Raw genomic sequence first — 7,476 nt, 5'->3', positions numbered from 1 at the left:
GCACAATTTTACCAAAGCTAGGTTACGGAAGCTTCATAGACACATCCAAACTCCCTGAGGGACCAAATTACTGGGATGAGGGCTGGGGAACATGGTCTTGAGGGACATCTAGTTCAATTGGCATAATATAGTTTATAAAGAAAATGTTCTAGATCCTGCTTTGGTGAGTAGCATCTGGTGTCTTAAAAGCGTGTAACTGGCCATCTAAGATACTCCACTAGTCCCATCGCATCTGATGCAAGGGAGAATGAAAAAAACCAAAGACACAAGGGAAAGGTTAGTCCACAGGACTAACGGAGCACAATTACCACAGCCTCCGCCAGACTGAGTCCAGCACAACTAGATGGTGCCCGGCTACCAACACTGACTGCTCTGACAGGGATCAAAATAGAGGGTCCTGGATGGAGCTGGAGAAAAATGTAGAATAAAATTCTAACTCACAAAAAGAGACCAGAGTTACTCGTCTGACAGAGACTGAAGAAACCTCGAGAATATGGCCCTCAGATACCCTTTTAACTCAGTAGTAAAGTCACTTCTGAGATTCACTCTTTAACCAAAGATTAGACAGGCCCATAGGACAAATCAAGGCGAAGTAGGCACATCAACCCAGGGGCAAGGACAAGAAGGCAGGTTGTTGTTGTTGTTGTCGAGTCAGTTCTGACTCATATTGACCTTATGTACAACAGAAGGAAACACTGCCGGGTCCTGCACCATCCTTCCAATCATTGTTATCCTTGAGCCATTGTTGCAGCCACTGTGTCAATTCATCTCCTTGAGGGTCTTCCTCTATTTCAATAGCCCTCTACTTTACCAAGCATGGTGTTCTTCTTCAGGGACTGCTCCCTTCTGACAATATGTCCAAAATCTGTAAGATGTAGCTCACCATCCTTGCCTTTAAGGAACATTCTAGTTGTACTTCTTCCAAGACACATGTGTTCATTGTTTTGGCAGCCATTGGTATGTTCAATATTTTTTGCCAACACCACAATTCAAAGGCATCGATTCTTCTTTGGTCTTCCTTATTCATCGTCCAGCTTTCTCATGCATAAGAGGAAACTGAAAACACCATGCATGGGTCAGGCACACCTTAGTCTTCAAGGTGACATCTTTGCTTTAAACACTTTTAAAAGGTCTTTTGTAGCAGAGAAGGCAGGAGAGGACAGGAAAGCTGGTAATGAGGAACCCAAGGTCAAGAAGGGGAGAGTGCTGACACTTCACGGGGTTGGCAATGATCGTCACAAAACAATATGTGTGTTAATTGTTTATTGAGAAACTAATTTGCTCTGTAACAGTTCGTTTAAGCACAGTAAAGAAAAGAAAAGAAAAAAGATCCATGGAAGGTTAATTGAGTATTTAAAAGAAGAAAAAGTAGGAGAACTAGTAGCAGTGGTAGTAGTATAACCTGTTGCCATTGAGGTGATTCCAACTCATGGCAACTCCATGTATGTCAGAGAGTAGACCTATTCCATAGGGTTTTCAATGCCTGGATTTTTGGAAGTAGTTCACCGAGCCTTTCTTCCGAGGGACCTCTGTGTGAGCTCAAACTTCCAAACTTTTGGTCAGTTTCTGAGCATGTTAAACACTTACACCACCCAGGGACTCCAGTAATGGTACAGAAGGGCATTATTCCTACCATCTAATAAGCACTACAATGACATAGTGTTAAAAACATGGTTGAAGAGAACTGGACCAAAGGAGCAGAATGTAGAGTTCATAGTCATCCTTGCTTATGTAGGAAATATATACAACAATTTTTACACCACAATCAATGTGAAAGAATAGACTGTTTCATTAACTGGAGAAATAACTCTGGATCTCTACCAAAACATCACAAAATATTCCTGGCCTAATCATGTAGCAGCAGCCATATCTTTCATTGGTAATCAGAATCAACATCATTAACTCCCTTCTGAGGCCTCTGGCATGAAAAGACTCAAAATAGCCATGTAATGGTCTCAAATTCATTTAAGCAGAACCATTGTAGTTGTCCGTGGTGGAAGCATGTCTCCCTTGGTTATTGAGACTTCTAAACCATCAAAGCCCATAGCTGTAGGAATGGGAAGAAATAAATGTGCAAGGGATTCATTTGGTGGGATACTGAGAGATTCTACTTCCACTTTCTACCCTTGATTCTTGAGCACACGCATCCTGGCTACAGAAATAGAGCATCACACAGTGGTTGTAAGTTTAGAGCATAAACCACATCTTGTTGTCTTTTTGTTTCTGTTTTTTTGTTTTGTTGTGTCTTAATTTTACAGTGTTTTGGGTGAAAGCTGACAGTGCAAATTCATTTTTCATTCAAAAATTTTATACAAAAATGTTTTGTGACATTAGTTGCAATGCCACAATGTGTCAGCACTCTCTCCCTTTTCCTTTCTACCCTGGCTTCTCTGTGTTTATTTGTCCAGTTTTCCTGTTGCTTCCTGCCTTCTCATCTTTGTTTTTGGGCAGGTGTTGCCCGTTTGGTCTCCTATACTTGACTGCACTAAGAAGCACGTTCCTCACATGTGCTATTATTTGTTTTATAGGCCTGAAAGGTGGACTTCTGGAGTTCCTTCAGTTCTTAGTAAGGGTGTCCGGGGGCCATAGTCTCAAGGGTTCCTCCAGTGTTTTTCAGAGAAGTAAGTCCAGTCATTTTTTTTGTGAATTTGGATTTTGTTCTACATTTTTTCCCTCTCTGTCTGGGACTCTCTATTGTGATCCCTGTCAGAATGGTCAGTGGTGGTAGTCAGGCATCATGTAGTTCTTCTGGGCTCAGACTGGTGGAGGCTGCGGTTCATTGGTCCACTAGTCCTTCGGACTAATCTTTCCCTTGTGTCTTTGGTTCTCTTCATTCTTCTTTAATCCAAATGTGCTGGGACTAATAGACGTGTCTTAGATAGCTGCTCACAAGTTTTGAACACCCCAGATGCAAAACACAAAAGTAGGATGTAGAACATTTTCTTTCTGAGCTATGTTATGCCAACTGACCTAGATGTCCTCCGAGACCTTGGCCCCCAGCCCTCAGCTACAGTAACTCAGTCCCCCAAGGTGTTTAGATGTGTCTAGGGAGCTCCTATGACTTTGCCTTGGTCAAGTTCTGCTGTTGTTATTGTTGTTTAGTGCCCTTGAATCGGTTTTGACTCATAGAAACCAAATGTACAACAGAATGAAACACTGCTTGGTCCTTCACCTTCCTCACAATAGTTGCTATGTTTGAGCCCATTTTTGCAGCCACTGTGTCAAACCATCTCGTCAAAGGTATTCCTCTTTTTTGCTTATCCTCTACTTACCAAGCATGATGTTCTTCTCCAGGAACTGGTCCCTCCTGAAAACACGTCCAAAGTGTGTGAGACAGAGTCTCACAATCCTCGCTTCCAAGGAGCACTCTGGCTGTATTTCTTCCAAGACAGACTTGTTTGTTCTTCTGGCAGTCCATGGTATATTCAATATTCTTTGCCAACACCATAATTCAAAGACGTCAATTCTTCTTTGATCTTCTTTATTCATTGTCCCCCTTTTGCATGCACACAAGGTGATTGAAAATAACATGGCTTGGGTCACTCACACGCAACTTACTCCTCTCGGTGACATATTATTTTTAACACTTTAAAGAGGTCTTTTGCAGCAGATTTTCCCAATGCAATATGCCATTTGATTTCTTCATTTTTGATTCCATGGGCATTGATTGTGGATCTAATTACTTGACAGCTTCAATATTTTCTCTGTTTATCATGATAATGCTTATGATCCAGTTGTGAAGATTTTTGTTTCCTTTATGTTGAAGTGTAATCTATACTGAAGGCTGTAGTCTTCAATCTTCACCAGTAAGTGCTTCAGTCCTCTTCACTTTCAGCTAGTAAGTTTGTGTCATCTGCATGTCACAAGTTGTTAATGAGTCTTCCGCCAATCCTGATATCATGCACTTGTTCTTATAGTCCAGCTTCTCTGATTATTTGCGCAGCATACAGATTGAATGAGTTTATTGATATGGCCACACTGAGCATTCATTCAGTGTTAATTCAGTGTTTCAGCTTGAGAGGTTGGGAAAGGATCTAATAGTTTATTTGGATGGATCATTGAAGCATGGATTACTTGCTGGCCTACACTAAATCAAGTTGAAGTACCAGACCTGCCTTGGTATGCTGGAAGAAGATATCCAAAAGCTTAAGGAAATTGGCATGTTAGAGTGAATTTATCAGGTTAGACCCATAGACCCAAATATGGAGTGCCCAGAGGACACACCTTTTACCACGAAGGTGAGGAAAAAATTTGTGAAGGGAGTCCCGGCATCCTTGAAGACTGCTCTGATTACTATTTTATGTAAATCAGATTTGACAGTGAGAACTGCCCTAACTGAATTAAGACACCTAACTACAATGGGGCTGGTTGGACCTCATGGTAGTAGGGGCCAAGCGGCAGCACTCAATTGACAAAGACATGGTGGGCTCAGTTACAGTAAGGGACAGTGGAGTCAAAGCAGTAATCAGAATAGTCTGACTGATATGGACTTATGATGTTAGCTACTTAGTCATGGTGTCCCTAGGAGTGAAATAGATAGGAAATCTACTAAATATTTACTTGATCTGTACAAGGGGAAGAATTCTAGATCAAGTGAACAGCAGTCTAACTCGAATCATCAGAATAAAGAGTTATGGCCTCTCTACCAATTCCCAGACTTCAGCAAGTTTACAAACTGACAAACTCATGAGTGAAGAGGAGGCCGGGTCCCTTAGAGGAAAGACCCCACTACAATGCCAAAACCTTATACTATTCATCTTTCTCACAGCCTTCCCAAAGGGATCTACAGCATTTTACTAGAGTGACTGTTCACTGGGGAAAAGGAAATAATCAGACTTTTCAGGGTTTACTGGACACTGGCTCTGAACTGACACTAATTCCAGGAAACCCAAAACCTCACTGTGGCTCACTGGTCAAAGTGGGGGACATATGGAGGTTAGGGTATGTCTTAGTCACCTAGTGCTGCTCTAACAGAAATACCACAAGTGGATGGCTTTCACAAAGAGAAATTTATTTTCTCACAGTCTGGTAGGCTAGAAGTCCAAATTCAGGGCGTCAGCTCCAGAGGAAGGCTTTCTCTCTCTGATGGCTATGGAGGAAGGCCCTCGTCATCTCCCAGACTAGGAGCTTCTCTGCACAGGAACCTCAGGTCCAAAGGACGCGCTTTGCTCCCAGTGCTCCTTTCTTGGTGGTATGAGTTCCCCAACTCTCTGCTTGCTTCCCTTTCCTTTTATCTCTTATGAGATAAAAGGTGGTGCAGGCCACACCCCAGTGAAACTCCCTTTACATTGGATCAGGGATGTGATCTGGGTAAAGTTGATGTTACAGTCCCACCCTAATCCTTTTTAACATAAAATTACGATCACAAAACAGAGGCCAGCCACACAATTCTGGGAATCATGGCCCAGCCAAATTGATACACATATTTTTTGGAGGACAAAATTCAAACCATGACAGGGTATTAATGGCATCTTATCTCATGACTGTCTCACAGTAACTCTGGTGGGTCCCAGACCCATCCTGTAGTGATTTCCCCAGTTCCAGAATGCGTGATTGGAATAGATATATTCAGCAACTGACAGAACTCCCACACCAGATCCCTGACAAGCGGAGTAAGGGCTATTATGGTAGAAAAAGCCAAGTGGAAGCCATTAGAACTGCCCCTACCTAGGAAAATAGTAAACCAAAAGCAATATTGCATTCTTGGAGGGATTGTGGAGATTACTGCCACTATTAAAGACTTGAAGGATGCGGGGGTGGTGATTCCCACCACATCCCCTTTCAACTTGCATATTTGGCCTGCGCAAAAAACAGATGGATCTTAGAGAATGACAGTAGATCATTGAAAACATTACCAGGTGGTGACTCCAATTATAGCTGCTGTTTCAGATGTGATTTCATTGCTTGAGCAAATTAATACATCTCCTGATACCTGGTATGCAGCTATTGATCTGGCTAATGCTTTTTTCTCCACACCTGTTTCAAAGGACCACCAGAAGCAGTTTGCCTTCAGCAAGCTAGGCCAGCAACACACCTTTAGTGTCCTACAGTGCTATAATTACACTCCAGCCCTATGTCATAATTTAGTCCTCAGGAATCTTGATCACATTTCCCTTCCACAAGATGTCACACTGGTCCATTACATTGATGACATTATGCAGTCTGGACCTAGTAAGGAAGAAGTGTCAATGACTCTGAACTTATTGGTAAAACATTTGCATGTAAGATGGTAGGAAATTAATGCAAAAAAAATTCAGGCACCTTCTACCTCAGTGAAATTTCTAGCAGTCCAGTGGTGTGGGACGTGACAAGATATTCCTTCAAAAGTGAAGGATAAGTTATTACATCTGCACCCTCCAACAACTGAAAAGGAGGCATGATGCCTAGTGTGCATCTTTAGATTTTGGAAGCAACATATCCCTCATTTGAGTGTGGCGTTGGACAATGAATAAATGACTTGAGAAGAACTGCTGCCTTTGAATTATGGTGTTAGCAAAGAATATTGAATATACCATAGACTGCCAGAAGAACAAACAAATCTATCTTGGAAAAAGCACAGACGGAATTCTTCTTGGGAGTGAGGATGGTGAGACTTCGTTTCACATACCTTGGACATGTTATCAGGAGGGACCAGTCCCTGGAGAAAGACATCACAGCACAGACCCTTAGGATTTTGCAGCAAAGCCCTGCTGTCCTCCGTAGATAACTGCTCTCCTTTTGAGAAACAGCTTTTGGCTTTTTACTGAGCCTTAGTAGACCCTGAACTCTTAGCCATGGCCCACAAAGTCACCATATAGCCTGAGCTGCCCATCATGAACAGAGTATTGTCTGATCCACAGACCCATAAATTTGGATGTGCCAAGCAGCACTCCGTCATTAAATGGAAGTGATATACATGAGATTGGGCCCAAGCAGAACCTGAAGGCACAAGGAAGTTGCATGAGGAAGTGGCCCAAATGCCCATGGTTTCCACTCCTGCCACATTACCTTCCATCTCCCAGTCTACACCTATGGCCTCATGGGGAGTTTCTTATGATTAGTTGGCTGAGGAAGAGAAAACTTGTGCCTGGTTTACAGATGGTTCTGCACAATATGCAGGCACCACCTTAAAGTGGACAACAGCAGCACTATAGTCCCTTTCGGGGCCTCCCTGAAGGACAGTGGTGAACGGAAATCCTCCCAATGGGCAGAACTTTGAGCAGTGCATGTAGTTGCTCACTTTGCTTGGAAGCAGAAATGGCCAGATGTGCAATTGTATACTGATTCATGGGCTGTGGTCAATGTTTTGGCTGGATGGTCAGGGACTTGGTAGGTACATGATTGGAAAATTGGAGACAAGAAGGTACGAGGAAGAGGTATGCAGATAGACTTCTCTGAATGGGCCAGAGAAGTGAAGATATTTGTGTCTCATGTGAATGCTCACCAAAGGGTGACCTCAGCAGAAGAGAATTTTAACAATCAAGTGGATAGGATGAA

The sequence above is a fragment of the Trichechus manatus genome, unplaced genomic scaffold, assembly GCF_000243295.1.
Source record: "Trichechus manatus latirostris isolate Lorelei unplaced genomic scaffold, TriManLat1.0 scaffold00058, whole genome shotgun sequence".
NCBI classification, from domain to species: Eukaryota; Metazoa; Chordata; class Mammalia; order Sirenia; family Trichechidae; genus Trichechus; species Trichechus manatus.
This window is presented reverse-complemented; position numbering follows the sequence as displayed.